Raw genomic sequence first — 15,119 nt, 5'->3', positions numbered from 1 at the left:
ACAATGCAGGGATGCAAAATACCACTATAAATCAAATCCAACCTCTACAAAAACCTAATGGTTAATCTCTGGCTCCTCCATCAGTGTTCTTCTAAACTATCACACTTACAAGTATAGTTCTGTTATAGTTAAACAAGAAATTTTAAACCTTCCTTGACCTGAAAACCTATGCTGCGTCTTTGGATCTGTATCCCCAACTTTTCCAGTGAGCTAAGAACCACTCACCTTTGAGGCTGTGTAGTGAAAGGAGCACAGTCCTGACTCCATTTCCTGCCAGACCCCACAGAGAGGGAGAACAGCAGAGGAGATTATACAATGTAACACCAGAAAAATTTTATATTTCTCATTGAGCAGAATTGTCACAAAACTCAATTTTAGCTGGAGAATTACCAAGGCAGCCTTAAAGGGTTGGCTTTTTGAACACATGAAATGACAATCAATCAGTTCTTAAAACAGCCATTGCAATCTGACAGAGATGAGGAGGATAATGCATGTAAGGAGGATGGAGTAAAGAAAGTATACTGGAAATAATCTTTAATTACAAAATTAACCAACAACAACAGACGTCATGTCAAGTGAACCTTTGGAAATGTATGCAAACAGATGAAAAAAGGAAAATGAGACATAGCTTTGGTAAGTGAATTAAGGGAAGACTTTAAATGGCTTAATAATAGGAACACGTTGAGAAGCAGTGAGGTTAATATGGAAATTACATAAAGCAGTGGGGGGTCTTGGACTAGATTTATTGTGCATACTAATTGGAGGACACTGAATACCAGATAATAGCTGAAGGATGGGGCTTCTGCTCTGTCAACATCCTCTTCTTCACAAAGGATGACCCAGCAGAATTTAATAGCTGAACAATATCACTGAGCATGACACTTTAATAGGTAACAAAATGCTGTATTTCAGCATTGTGCAGGGGGAAACCACAAGAAAGTGAGAGTGGAAGGGGATGACACTGGAGGCCTTGCTGGCAGCTGGCAGATCTGAAAGCAGCATAATTCCCCCAGCCTCTACCAGCCTGAAAAAGAGCCCAAGTGATATCTGAGATGATATTAAAGCAAGCTTTAAAATACCAGCACCAACAATTGAGACCACAAATGTCTTGTAATTCTTTTAATCCTTATAACCTGGCAATGACTGAGCATGCTCAAGAACTGGCTCATTAAAACCTGAAAGTTAATTGGAGCAGGAAAAGCAAGCAGCTCTTACTGGTTCCTACTGCCCAAGCTGAGGTAAGTGCAGAAATTACACAGACAGCAAATAGATTTGCTTTTTCTGTGGTAGGACTTTATTAATAATTCACACAAAAAATCACCTAGCATTCAGTGATGTGGGAGAAGTCATGGTGTGCAAATGTAATCCTCAGCTTTGCAGTACTCAAACTCTGCGTTACAAGGCAGATTTCTGAATAAGGAAACCATCTGTCAGGAAGGGTTTTTCATGAATATTTTTTTTTTTCCTGTAGCTTTTAACATGCCAACACAAGAATACTGTTTAGAGGTCAAGTGGCAGTCTCTGAGCAAAAGCTCAATAGCCTTAGGAAATCTCATTCTTTAAAAACAAACTATGGTGGCTGAGGCAATGCTTGCACACTTGAGGCCAGGCCCTCAATGTGAGACACAGGATGTGTGCAGTGGCTGCTCTTTTGGTGCCATTGGGGATTCTCAGTGGGCTCTGCTGGACTGGATGCTCTGCCAGAGGCTCAGAGGAAAGCAGTGACCACAGATACTTGTTGAGATGTCCTGCTGCATCTCCAATGACTCCAGGTGCCTGCAGAACACAACAGAGCACTACCAACCTTAGAAGCCTGTGCAGAAACAGCCACATTTTACCAGCTGAATACACCACTGGGCTCCACAGTGGTATTCACTAGATGTACACTGACTGCCATGAGACTCTAACCACCAGGATCACGAATAGTCATCCATACAGTGAGCAGCTTCTGGATTTCTCTGTCAGAAACCCAATCTCATCTTCCCATGTGTTCCTTGGCACTTGTCACCCTGGCCCTGAATTAATGAAATAGGTATTTTTCCTGCCACAGCTACCAATTCAGTGTCAAAGAACAAGGTATACTATTTTCTGTGGGGTGTTTATTTTTTTTGATATGCAATGCAGGGAGGCATAAGGGCATGTGTGCCTTTTGGCCTGACCTCAGCAGAGCTCAGGGGTGTGCAGGGTGAGGTGTCATTTAAGTCACCATAAATAACAAGAAGGCAACAGTCAGCACCTGTCTTAAAGAGGCCAAAGCACTTGCATCTCTGCCCATCTGCCTAAGAGGGAAAATAATTTTCAAGTGGTTTTTCCAGACGTGGCACATGGTGAGTCAGAGAGAGGAAGGCAACTTGTGTGGCTCAGCATCAGGAGCCCCTGGCCCTCCTCCTCCGTGCAGCATTGTGCTCAAATCCCTTACCCAATGATTTTTAGGGGTGTAAGAGACACCTGGGTGCACAGTGGTTTACTCCTGAGAGAATCAGCAATCAGGATATGCTCAAGGTAAAGAGGAACTTTAATACAAAGTACATGTACTGGCAAAGGACGTGTCAATATCATGTAAAACATACTTGGCAAGGTAGTTTGCCATGCAACTAGAAGCTGTCCAGCTAAAGATGATCAGATACTTATCTGCCAAGGCACATTACCAGGGTAAGCTGATCATGTAATCCAAGAAGCTGACCCCACACAGTACTTGTTTAACTGACTCAATTTCTGTGAAAGCACTGGAGTCAGTAAAAGAAACCTTTCCTCTTAGCTGGGATATAATTTCCTTGAAATTCAGAGCGCATCACCAAAATGGGTTTTCCTCTCAGGTTTCTTACTGAACACTGACTTTGCTTCAGTAACTACAGCTGTGCCCAGGCCTGTAAGCACAAGTGGGGAGAACATGATGAGCTGGGAACAAAATTTTTTTCAGAACAGGAAAAAACAAAAACAAATGCTAGAAGAGCAGACCAAATTAAAGCCAAGCCCTCAGCTGGCTCAGCTGAGCCCCGGAGACTGAGGCTGGTTCGGCTGGGAGCATCCCTGGGGTGTGTAGTACCAGGATATGTGAAGCAGGGGGACACTGTGTGCACTCTGCCCATGACAGGGGCTTTGTTCTTCAGGTCTGAGCCCTCTGACCTCACCAGAATTTCCAGTTTGATGTAAATTTTCAGGGTGCAGTAGCTGATGACTTCCAGGAAGCTGGACTGGATGATTCAATAATTACTTACAGTCTTATACTCCATATGACTGGAAAATGTACCACAAAATCCTTATCACAGTCTTATCATGAGCTGGTATATTCATTACTTATTATGGAAATGGCAGTGCTGATAAAACTCACTATCTTTGGTCCCTGAAGCTGTCATCTATCTGTGGCACGATCTTATTTACATATTCTGTAGCTGGGATCCCTCCCAAGGGCTAAGTCCTGGGAGCCAAGAGCAACACAGAGAAGAAACTGGGCCCAAAGTTTGGATTTTCTTCCCCAGTCTGAGATGCTGACACACACTGCTTTTGCAAAGTGCCCGATCTTCTCGTGTCTTGGTCAGCCCAGCTGCCAAACTGTGTAATAGCAGGATCTCACTGAGAGCCATATGCTGCTCATGGGTTGTTTTGGGGAAAATTAAATTAAAACAATCCACAACAGTTGTTTTAATGCCATTTCTTGTTTGCTTGAAACCTTAGTCCCAAATTACCTTTATGCAATAGGAAGGTAAAGCCTATGGTTTCCAGTAACCTGAGGGACTTGTTGGACACTCAGGAATGGCTGCTGATGGACAGCACAGAGGCTTCCAGCCCTGGCAGAGCTCTTGAGAGGGAAACTGAAAAAAAGGTGAAAAAAATGCAGGAAGAATAGCAGTTTTACTTGCTTTAAATTCAGCTAAAAGCAAAAATTACATTGCAATACATGTCTTTCTCCAGGAAAACATCTTCAAGCCAGTGGTTATCTTCATTCCACAGATTTTTTTGCTTCCTCCCTCCCACTCCCAGTATTTCTCTGTGTGTGTGGTTATCAAAATAGGGGTAAATTCAATCACAGGACTAAGCCTCATGCTCAGAAACCCACATGTGCAGGTTATCATTGCTGTAGGACATAGAGAGCTGTCAGATTAGCAATTGAATTGAAAACACAGGCCAGAATTCCCATGGAGAAACTGGTTTCTCTTGATAATGAGAAAATGGGTGTTTGTCAGACTGAGCAACAGTGTGGATGAGACACCCAAAGTGCTCTGCACTGCTGACTCCTGCAGCCTTGACCTCCTGGTCCTGTGCTTGGCACAGGCAAAGAGGACTGGCATGTTCAGTCCTTTGCTGAGAGTTAAGTCTTGAGAGAAACTAGTGTAACAAAATGTATTTAAGGCAAATAGAGAAAAACAATGTTTATTTGTTTTATGGAGACAGTGAGAATACAGACTTTTGTATTCTGATATCACTGGGGAGTTCTGAGAGTACAAAGCTTTGGCTGGGTAAGAGACCTTCACTTTTAAAACAACCCCCAAAATTATAATGGTCCCTTACACACATATTTCCCTCCCATGATTTTTCACAGAATAAGTGAGAGAGAGAATGGGAAGAGCTCTACAGCACAGACAGAAGTAGCTGATACATCCAGAGCCATGCTTTCTCTCTAATGCTGTTTATGAACATCATTTTACAGCCATTAGTGTAAGGCCTCATTTGTATGACAGTGTTTTATCTCCTCCCTTCTACTAGCACTGGAGCTGGTCCTCCCTCATTATTTGTGCAAGGCCCAGTGATAATAAAATGATATATGTGGTGGTGGATGCTCAGGGCTCTCATGGTGGTGGTGTGGGATCCCTGGAGAGCAGAGCAGAGCAGAGCAGAGCTGATGGTGCCCTGGACAACACAGCTTCTACCCCAGAGGCCATCTAAATCTCTGCGTTGGTGTGCTTGTTTGCAGTCCTCTGGGTCTGCCCTGGGATGTCAGCATGGGAAGGGCACTCAGCAGCCTCAGACTCCCTGGGCACGTCTCAGGGATGCTGTGGGGGGCTTGCCTGGCTCCTCATTTCCTTCCTGCCAGCCTGCAGGCTGGGAGTGCTGGGGCTCCCAAGGGGACTCCTACACTTCCCTCTTGGAGTGTCCCCAGGTGAAGAGATCTGCATAGGCTTGGCTCATGTTTGGTTAGCATCTGGGAAGGTTAGCAAGGTAATTCTTTTACTTTTCATTTCCTGCCCCCAAGGTTTCATCTCCACTAGAGGCTCAAGGCCAGGGAGGAGACACCTCTGCATGTCTGGTTCATAAGGCCTTTACTTCAGAGCTGTTTTCTCAACAGTGCTCCATCAAGGGCAGCCTTTGTCTGGGCTGGGATAAAGGCACTTCCCCAATTAAGTTAGCTTAACCACCACTTGGGAAATACAATGTTCACTAAACTCATCCACAGCCAGGCACTGACGAGGATCGCAGCTATTCTGTGGGAATGGAGCACATGTCAATTATCCCCAGAATTTCAAAGCTGCAAACCCCAATAGTTTCCTTGGCAAAATCTGCCAGGCATGACACGACTGCTACATGCACTCCACACATTTCCTAATGCAAAGGATTGGACAACCTCAAATACTGATTCCAAGAATAGCAAGAGTAAATGAACTGCAAATTGCTAAATTCCTTTTATTGCTGGGAGCTACAAAGTAATTGAAATTAGTTTCAGTCTGAAGTGAACTGTGGGGCAAGCTGGGAAAATTATATAAGTGGTGACATTTTAGAAACACCTTTTATGATCATTTAAAGAAAATATTTCATCTCACACCAGGGTATTTAGTAGTCTTCTGAAAGATAAGTTTGTAAAAATTATGGCTTTCTGTACATGCATACATGCAACACATTTAAATGCACATGTACACACACATGTCTGCTTTAGCCTATAATGGAAACTGAATATTTTTCATTCACTTAGCAACTAGCCTTTGCAGGAAAAGGGATAGCAACTGACCCCAAGAGAACTTACATTTTTATGGAAAACTGCCATTAACATTAGACTTGATTACATAACACTCTTTTCCTCTTTCCCACAGCCTCTGATGTAGGTGGGTTTACTAAATGTATAGGTAAAATAATGATCTTCTACATTCTTCAAACAGTTTCCTGCTCCAGGAACTACTTTTGGCTCCCTATGGTTTTGATTAACATCCTACCTGTGATTTCTGCAGATCAATGCTGGTTTGCTTCTGCAAAGGAGAGAGGGGAATAAGCTCCAGGACCTGGCACTGAATCATTTCAGCTGGAGTGGAGAAGTCATAAAATGCACTGCTTTTAATGAAATAGGATAGAGGGAATAGATGCTTCCCCTCTCTTGCAGCATCACTGCAAAAATAACTCAGCCATGCTGAGTGGTGTTGGTTTCACAAGCTCTACATGTCACAGCTAGAGCAGATGCAAAAAGAAAACAATAATGATAATGATAATAATAATAATAAATAAATAAAACCAGAAAATTGTTGGAAATCTTTCATGCTGCCATGCTTTCTTTCAATGAAGGGAGGTTAAATCTTCAGCCAGCCGAAAAGCAAAGGATAGGATTTGTCCCTCTTACAAATAATGGATCAGTGACTGCAAACACTGGATGCAATATGTAGTTGCAGAAAGCTTTCAGTCAAGTGGAGATAACTTCTTCATGGTACAAAGCACTTTCTGCAACCTTAATGTCCTAAATGTAAAGCAATACAGTGCTAGTGTCATAGAAATCAGACTGCTGCGGGGTGAACGGTTGAAGGGAGCGAGGGTGTAATTTCAAAGGGGAATGTCTAGGGTGCTGGAACTGGCATGGACTAGCCCATGCTTTATTGGCAGATTTTGTGTGCATGTGTTCATTAATTTTGTCTTTCCTGCAGTCTGAAACTGTGTAATTTCTGTTCTGCTTCTCCCTGTGTAACTCACTTGCTTTTTTCTGTCTGGTATCTGGGCTGCAGGCAGGTAAAGATGGGTGGGAGGAGGTGGATTAGTGCCTCCAGGGACTCCTCCTGGGAGCGGAACTGACACAATATCCCAGTCTGAAAACAAATTTGAAACAAGCAGAGGTGATATCAGGAAAAAATGTTAGCACCTGGGTAAGTACAGGATGACCTCCATGGCTGTCTGGAAGGAGATGGTGGGGGTGTGAGGCAGCTTTTCCTAGGCTGTCTGTCGTTCTGAGAGGTTAGACAGGGCTCTGGACCATGACATCTGGGGACATCCTAGTGGAGAGGGTCACAACTTCAGCCCCTCACAGGCCTAGGGCTGCTGAGCATCAAGAGGATCCAGGGAGCTTCCTTCCAGCTAGTCCTTAGCCAGCCCAAGGAAAGCCCAGAAGCTTTCTGAGTTAAGACCAAATAAATGAAGACCACAGAGAACAATGTGTTCAGGAGGCAAAGGGGGTCTTGGCTCATCATATTATTACATTGTATTTCTACTAAGTAATAATATTAGTAATGCACAGAGGGTCAAAGCCTCAGCTTTTTCCCATGCAAATGTTCTAAGTCAGAAGTTCATAAGAAAGCACAGATAATGAGATGAAAGAGCTATGGAACAGATGAATGAGTAGACTGGGAAAAAGCCATGAGGAACCTGGAAGCCCAGGTAGAGATGAAGTATCACTGTGATTAATTTTAAGAAGAAAAGATACTTTATCTTAGATGGAAAAGGAAATAGGGGTATTTGGATAAGAGTACAGTTTTTCAAGCTATGATGTGTGAGTCTTTTGCACCAACTGCTATAGAGCTGGCATGAGAGGGATAAAAAACCATTATAAAGGACCAATTTTCCTTCTCTCTGAATGGGCCTGGTGCATATCATTAACACAGAATCATAGAATTAATTAGGTTGAAAAAGTCCTTTAAGATCATCAAGTCCAACCCAACACTGCCAAGTCCAGCACTAAAACTTGACCTGAGCTATCTGCATCACAGAGGGTAGTGTTAGCCCATCAGAATTACTGTCAGTTTTCATGTCCAAGATGCAGCAGGCAGATGGTACAATAAGAAATATGCAAGAAGAAATGAACAGAAATATACTGGGATGTCCACAGGGCACAGCATATGTCCTAAACCTGCCCTAACCTCCACCCTGACCTCAGAGTCATCATGCCCAATGCTTGCTCTGCCTGTGGGTTGACAAAGCAGCAGCTTTTTTTCTGGTCATTTAACACTAGCAAGAAAATAGGAAGGAGAGAAAAAACATTTTGTATATTTTATCTGAAAAAATATTACTGATAGATAATGTAGACCAAAGTCCTTTTGATTTCTTACTAGAAGTGTAGAAAAACCAAATTCTTTATGTTTTTCTGCCAGCCCTCCCCAGAAATACAGAGACTTTGAATTCACCTAGAACTGACTGTTCAGACAATCTTACTTTTAAAGGAGTCAAATTGCATCTAACTGAGCTCGGGCTGAGCTCAATAACATATGAGAAACTGGGCTGATAGGAGACAGCAATTTCACAGAGTAGCCAGTTTTCACTAACTGCAAGATGAATTTGTGGTAATAACGGCAGAACAGGAAAATGTCATATTACAATTTCAGTTGTCCAGATCCACCTCTCTGCTGCATGTTATAATACTTGAATTTATGCTGTTGTTCTTTTTTTTTTTTTTTTAAAGGGGATATGAGTTTGTTTTAATAATGTCTGTGCATGATTAACAAACCCTTAATTTAAATTCCAGTACCAAAACTCAGTAAAGAGAAATAGTGCAATGATAGTGTTCTAGTGCTGAAGAGTATTGTCTTATGAAGAGAAAATCCAAACACATATCAGAAGAGGATGAAATCAGAGAGAGTTACTTCCAGATGGAGCAGACCCTTTGGAGTTGAGAAAAGTGGTGGCTGGTAATGAATAATATCATGGACTGAGTCTCCTGTTACTACCTGTGGATAGTGAAAAAGTGGGCTGCAGGTCCTCCAGATTATCTGTATGACATTGCAATTATTGCAGATAATACTTGATTATCTGAATGACATTTCAAATCTTAAATTCAGAAATTGAAATTATTCCTAACACTGTTCTACAGGTGTTTCAATATTTGAAAGCTGCAAGGTGGTCATCATTACCCAGAAACTGTAGGACACAATTTTGATCTCCTGATTCCTGCTCCACTGATATTTCAGCAGGAATAACTATTCCTGTAAGATTAATTTTTCCCTAGTCCTTAGGCACATTTTTGAATACAATTTCCATAAATGTCCATGCCAAAAAAATGTGCTGTGTAAGTATAGAACAGAGCAAACACAAGAGAAACCCTGACTTATGCAGTTCTGTTTGAAGCAGTCAAGGTGTTGTTCTTAGTATGTACAACATTTCACATTAAAATATTTTGATTATGTTTTTTAATACTATTATCTGCTTTACTGCTGTGTTATACTTATGCACTGAGGACAGATAATTTTGAAAGGCAGGACAGGAAGGGGAAATCAAACAGTTGGGAAAGAGTTAATGAGGAAAGAGTTAATGCTCTCAAATAATGTTCATTTATTGTCATTGTGCTTGATAGAAATTCTTCCTGCTTGCTTTCTGAAACCATTACAGCACACTTAAACCTTTTTGGGTTATTGCACCTGCAGGCCAGGAAGAGACAGATATTTCTGTGCAGCTCAGGGATATGATTTGTGGTTCAAGCTGATTTAGGAGGCTGAACCTTCTTCCAACCAACCTTATTCTTCCTATTCATGATTTTATTTTCATGCCCGCTCTGTCCTATGGAGGACTCAGATCAGTGAGGGGGAACCTGCATGCCAGTCCCCAGGGCAAGGAGAGCTGGGGGAGGGAATGCTTGGCCAGGTGGGCTGGAGTGCCCAGCTCAGGGACAAAGCTGTGCTCTGGCTGGGCTGCTGCAGGTGCCTCGGTGCAGTTAGTTTGTATTAAACAAAACCAAGAGGCAGCAGTAAAAGGGCAGGCTCAAAAGGTTGCAGATAGAGGTCTGCCGTGGAGTCAGTGCTGCCCTGCTGAGTTCCTGTGCTCTGCTCCTGAATTTGAATGTCATGATAAGATAAAAGCAAAAGCAGGTTTGTATTAGGCTGAGCAAACAAAAAGAGAGCAGGACTTTTCCATTTAAAATCCCAGCCAATGCAAAGTGTATAATTTCCCCTACCCTTTTCAGGCTGCAGCACAAACCAAGCTATCTCAGCACGGTTGTTGACACCTACTGAAATAAAAATGCATGAAGTAATCTTTGTGAAGGTCACAGTGACCTTAGTGCTTAGCACAAAATTCTCACTTAAGCTGAGGTTTCTGGCATATCCTTGTCTGTAGCTAGGGAACCAAGCATTTTGCTCGATAGAGACATGATCTTCCCTTGGCTTTGCTCATTCCCAGCCCAACTTGGCTGTGCCAGAAGTACAGTTGGGCTGAAAAATGGCTGCTGACCAGACAAAGCAAATTCAAGGACACGGCTCAATGCAGACACCGAGAAAATGCTGCATCACTTTTGGACAAGCTGAACCAACTTGTGCTTTTCTCTTTGCCAAATTAAATAAGGATCAATTGCAAAGAAATGAATGAAGTGCATTTTTGCTTGAGTGAAGACAGTGGGGTAGCAAATAAAGGGTGATTTCTAAGAGTCTGGAGATTCTGAATCGCAGCAAGATTCCAGGAACCTGAACTCTGCAAGTCATTTCAAAAACTTCATTGTAATATGTTTCTCTAACTGTGGTAGAAGTGGGAACAGCTACAAAATTTGACATCTCAAAACTTGGCTTCAGCATGGATTTTCCTATAAAAATAAAGATTCATTTTGAATGAAGTGTAGTAACTCTAATATTAGCATTACCAGTACTCTTAGGACTACTTTGAAATATAAAGTATTAGTGATGAGGATTGAAGTGCGACTCTCCACTGACATTTTTCCACTCTTGTGAATATTGTGCTGCCATTAATACCCAATACTACCAAAAAAAGCCCCAACTTACCTTGGAGCCCTGCAAAAAGACAGTGTTTTAGAGCAACATGGAAGGGGGCCTGTCCTCACAGGGCCTGTGCATGCTATGAAATTGCCCTTTGTGGCCTCCCAGCTACATCCTTGCCCTCTGCTGCCCAAGGACAGAGTTCAGGGAAGAAAGCTGAAGGATGGAAAAAGATATGCACAGCTTTTCCCGCAATGCAAACATCAGGACCTGAGTGGTAAGGGAAGCCTTATCTATTGGGTTTTAACCCTTTCCATGTAGATGAGGTGTTATGAAAAATGTGTGCAACACCTTCTTCAAACTAGTATTGGATATTTTTAGCTAATTAAAAATATATATATATGGGAAAAAATTTCCATCTCTCTTCATATATGCTTTAAATAATGAGCCCTGAGTCATGTCTGCAGCTCTTCACCTTAGAAAGGAAGTGTTTAACACAATCACATAAAAATGTAGGATATATTGGGAGGTGTTACTGATTGTGATAAAATCCCATTAGAGTAACAGGCCAGTATAATATAACAAGAGAGTTGTACAGTTAAACACAGCCAAATAACCCCGAAGCAAAAGAAAAACAGGCTTGCAGAATGGAGCATGGCAGAAATGAGCACAAACAACAAATGCAATAATGAAAGCCACACATGAAAGATCAAGAAAAGGGTTTCTTTCCCAGGTGCAGCATAGAAAGGAGGGGTAGAAATGCTGTGCTGCAGCACTAAGCCAAGAGACACCTTAGGAGGGCACAGCATCTACCAGGGCCCTGGGTCAAGACAAGAGAGTCCCATCTGGCCAAAATATTGATTCTGATAATCAAAATTATATTTTCCAAGTCACCATAGTGTCAGCACAGAGAGATAAATCTGCATGTGAGAATACTGAGAATACTACCTGACATCTTTATCAGGTAAAAACAAATACCATCTCAGGCCAGGCAAAGTTTCCCTGTTGAGTTTGATAAGATCTAGTTAAGACATGAACATCCAGGAAAAAGAATGCCATAGTGACTGGTAAGAAGGAATGGCTAAGAAACAAAACCCCAGATATTTTCACAATGCATAACCTGATGTTGAAGTGCTCAAAAACCTGACTTTTATTTGTGTGAATTACTTTATCAAACTGATGGTTTATGCAATTAATTGATCAAAGCCATTGCTTATGGTGAATATAGAGCCAAGCCACTGAGTAAGATGACATTGTTTTCACAGAGAAAGGAGACTTTCCACAATTACAGCCAAAATCTATATTGGAAGGGAACTGAGGCATCTTGTCAGCAAAATACTCCTTTTTTTGGTTTAAAAAAAGGAAGTCTTACCAGCTACAGTAATTAACATGCAATGAAGCTTGAATGAGCACCAGAGGATCTACAGAAGCACAGTGAACAGTCAGAAAACTCAGACAAGAACTTAGTGTTCCTGCCTCGTCATGCTTCTTTCCTCCACGTAGGTGGACAGACTGAAATGGGCTGTGTGACCTCCTTCTGTCAGAAACTATTATTCATGTTATGCCACTAATGCCCCTGGCTAGCTCGGCTGCCAGATCTTACATTAGGAAAAAAAAAAAAATAGTCATCGGGTCCTTTTCATCTCTCAGGACTGGCCACTGCCACGGGCCTTGAGATAAAACCCAAGCTCAGTGATGGACCAGCAGGGCCAGCCCTGGGGTCCTTGCTGGGGATTGCAGTGGGAATTGCAAAAGGAATCACAGTGAGAAGTGCACTGGGAAATGCAAGGGGAATCACAGTGAGAATCAGAGTGGAAATTGCACTGGGAATTGCAATGGGGATCACAGCGAGAAGTGCACTGGGAGTTGCAAAGTGAATTGCAATCACAGTGGAAATTGAATTGGGAAATGCTGTGGGAATTGCATTGGAAATCACACAGAGAATTGCAAAGGGAATTGCAATGGGAATTCCAGTGGGAGTTGCCCACCTGCAGCAGGGGAGCCCTAAAATCTCAGCGTGGCTCTGAACCTTTCCCTCCTAAGGAAGGGGCAGCACATGACTTACTGCAGCACCTGTGGCCTTAAGTTGGTGACACTGGAGGGCAGCTGGCACCACGATGAGTCCCCACTGTTGCCAGAGCTGGCAAAGCAGTGGGGTGGCTTTGGCCAGCACCAGGGAAGCTCTTTGAGCAGGGACCCTGCAGATGCTGGAGGGATACCCTGTGGCCAAGCCACCCCAGGGAGATGGGGGCTGGCATCTCTCCTCAGAACCATGCTCATGGCCAGCCTGCATGCCTGACCCCACATTAGCTGATCATCTGCATAAGCAATCAAAAAGAATTTAAAATTCAGGCTGGATACAGTTCAGTGTCCTATTAAGCACTGGATATGTGGGGTCAGGGCAGCCTTTTAAAAGGTGGTTGGGGTGGTTGTGCTGCCTCTTGGGGAAGATACATAGTCTGAGCAGGAGTTAAAAGTAGATTTGTCTCATGAGTGAGGATGTTTATGGTCTGCTCTGGCATCTCGTGAAATGAAACATAGGCCTGCATGCAGGGAAGAGATAACTCTTGGTGCTGCAGCCATCTAGGACAGCAGAGGACTCCTGCCTTTGAGGGCTAACTTGCTCCCAGTGCTCCCAGTAAGGACAGGTTTGTCTTGTTTTCATTTGGGCTCTGAGTGAGGAAGGTAATAAAAAAATAACTCTTCTGAGTGTTCTTGCACTTTGTGTGTGTTTTTGCAGGAATTTACAGACACCTGAAAAGGATATTTGCAAAATGACCTATGAACCTTAACCTGCAGTACACACAATAAATCTGCCACCCTAAGCATTGCCAGCCTTTTTGAGTGAAAGGCTGCATTATAACAACACGTGTATGGCTACAGGACTGTATATCTTATTGGACCCCCTACTCCAATCAACATTTAAAAATAAAAGGAAGGCAATATCAAACTATCTACGCATAAATTCTCTTGCAATGATTTGGCTCTCCATTCTCCCTAGCCCCTTTCCATCATGACTGATGACTTTATTATACAAAAGACAGTAATAAACATCCCAGCTAAGCCAATGAACTTCTCTCACATGTAAATACCTCCTTGGAGGATACCTGGTATAACAAAGAGAAGAGTAATGACTTTTTTCCTCTTTTTATTCCATGTTAAGGAAATAACTGGTCATCAAACTGTAGGCTTGGCTGTGATGGATTCCCAGTTTGCATCTGGACACCAAAACAGACTTAAATGGGAGAAGAAACCAGCTAGCATCTTTAAAAGGAAATATGTTGACAAGGGCTGTAGGCTCAGGGTAGCACCACAGGAGAATCTTTGGATTAACTTTTTGATTAATTCTTTAGGTTCATCAGATGATCTGAAGAAGAATCCAAGTATTGGGCTAGATCAACTTTAAATAATTTTACTTGTTTTCCCCTCACCAAAATAAAAAGAAGAAAAGTTAATTTTAAATTTCAGTAAAACAACCTAAAATATAACATGCTGGTTTTTGTTCATTTTACGAAAGCTGAGGGAATAAGAGCTGGATTCACAAAACTTCCTGCAAAATTTCCTTGTGCTCAGTTCAGCTCAAGGGGCAGACAATATTTATTGGAAACCCAACCTCACATCCACTGACTGCCTGAGAGGATTCAGCCCATCCCCTTGGACTGCAATCCAAACATTGGGATCCTGTATCCCAGGATGAGCTCAGCCTTTTCTACTAAAGCCTTCTTTCATTAGTGACATGAATATTTATTAATCCAGAAAACAAAGCATTTCCTAACCCATTGATTAGGCCCCTCTAAGAAGAAGACATTAGTAGGTTGTTCATGCAGGAGGTTCTCCAATAATAATAATAATAATAATAATAATAATAATAATAATAATAATAATAATCTAGTTGCTGATGCAACTTTCACTGTCTTAATCAAAGCATTATTTTCATCCAATCTTTCAACAAAATGAGCAATACAGTGTGTCTGTCTTCTCCTTGGCTGAATTGAGGTCCCTTTCTTATCTTTACTTCCTAAATCTGGCTAAATATCTGATGAGATAACATATACACACACAGAGCTATGACAATAATTCTCTCACATGTATGCAGAGATGCACTGGATGCCCTGAAATCAAGTGCTGTAAAACTACAGTGAAGAAAAAAGAGAAGCCCCCAACATTTGATTTCATTTGATATCCCTGGGTTGTTATGCTGATATTGTTTTTTATTTGAGCACAATTTTCACATTATGTTTTAAGATAAAAAACTTATAAACTGATGAATATTGTGAATTGCCCATAGAATTTTTTGAAACA

Source organism: Lonchura striata, chromosome 1 (genome assembly GCF_050655825.1).
Source record: "Lonchura striata isolate lonStrDom1 chromosome 1, ASM5065582v1, whole genome shotgun sequence".
NCBI lineage: Eukaryota > Metazoa > Chordata > Aves > Passeriformes > Estrildidae > Lonchura > Lonchura striata.
The sequence above is the reverse complement of the archived record's forward strand: the minus strand, read 5'-3'. Positions refer to the sequence as shown.